The sequence below is a fragment of the Arachis ipaensis genome, chromosome B6, assembly GCF_059453495.1.
Source record: "Arachis ipaensis isolate K30076 ecotype BB chromosome B6, ASM5945349v1, whole genome shotgun sequence".
NCBI classification, from domain to species: Eukaryota; Viridiplantae; Streptophyta; class Magnoliopsida; order Fabales; family Fabaceae; genus Arachis; species Arachis ipaensis.
In genome coordinates, this window is record NC_142441.1 from 53705725 (window position 1) to 53706926 (window position 1202).

General features: G+C 41.1%; 1 non-coding gene across 1 annotated transcript; it reads left to right on the top strand.

The window, feature by feature from the left end:
* Positions 1-722: 722 nt before the first annotated feature.
* On the top strand, positions 723-830 carry LOC148555608 (small nucleolar RNA R71). Its single transcript, XR_015887789.1, has one exon. It is a non-coding gene; the product is annotated as a small nucleolar RNA R71 (small nucleolar RNA).
* The last annotated feature ends 372 nt before the right edge of the window (positions 831-1202 follow it).

Genomic DNA, 1202 nt, shown 5'->3' on the forward strand with positions numbered 1-1202 from the left:
TCTTCTGTATTGCTTGGGAGAGTACTAGGAGGAGTTTTAGTGACCCTTTTACTCAGCTGGCCCACTTGTGCCTCCAAATTTCTAATGGAGGACCTTGTTTCATTCATGACACTGAAAGTTGCCTTAGATAGATCAGAGACTATATTTGCTAAGCTAGATGGATTCTGCTCAGAATTATCTATTTGTTGCTGAGTGGATGATAGAAAAGGCTTGCTATTACTAAACCTGTTTCTTCCACCATTATTAAAGCCTTGTTGAGGCTTTTGTTGATCCTTCCATGAGAAATTTGGATGATTTCTCCATGAGGGATTATAGGTATTCCCATAGGGTTCACCCATGTAATTCACCTCTGCTATTGCAGGGTTCTCAGGATCATAAGCTTCTTCTTCAGAAGATGCCTCTATAGTACTGTTGGATGATTCCTTCAATCCATTCAGACTCTGAGAGATCATATTGACTTGCTGAGTCAATATTTTATTCTGAGCCAATATGGCATTCAGAGTATCAATGTCAAGAACTCCCTTCCTTTGGGGCGTCCCATTACTTACAGGATTCCTCTCAGAAGTGTACATGAATTGGTTATTAGCAACCATGTCAATGAGTTCCTGAGCTTCTGCATGCATTTTCTTTAGGTGAATGGATCCACCTGCAGAATGGTCCAATGACATCATTGATAACTCAGACAGACCATCATAGAATATATCCAGGATGGTCCATTCTAAAAGCATGTCAGAAGGACACTTTTTGGTCAGTTGCTTATATCTCTCCCAAGCTTCATAGAGGGATTCACCGTCCTTCTGTCTGAAGGTTTGAACATCCACTCTAAGCTTACTAAGCTTTTGATGAGGAAAGAACTTGGCTAAGAAAGCCGTGACCAGCTTATCCCAAGAGTTCAGGCTATCTTTAGGTTGAGAGTCCAACCATATTCTAGCTCTGTCTCTTACAGCAAATGGGAAAAGCATAAGCCTGTAGACCTCGGTATCAACCCCATTGGTCTTAACAGTATCACAGATCTGCAAGAATTCAGTTAAGAACTAAAAAGGATCTTCTGATAGAAGTCCATGAAACTTGTAGTTCTGTTCCATCAGAGAAACTAATTGAGGCTTTAGCTCAAAATTATTTGCTCTGATGGCAGGTGTTTCGAGGGTTACCTGAAACTGTAGGTCGATCTCGGATGAGATCTTCTGTACTGGTCGGAGTTG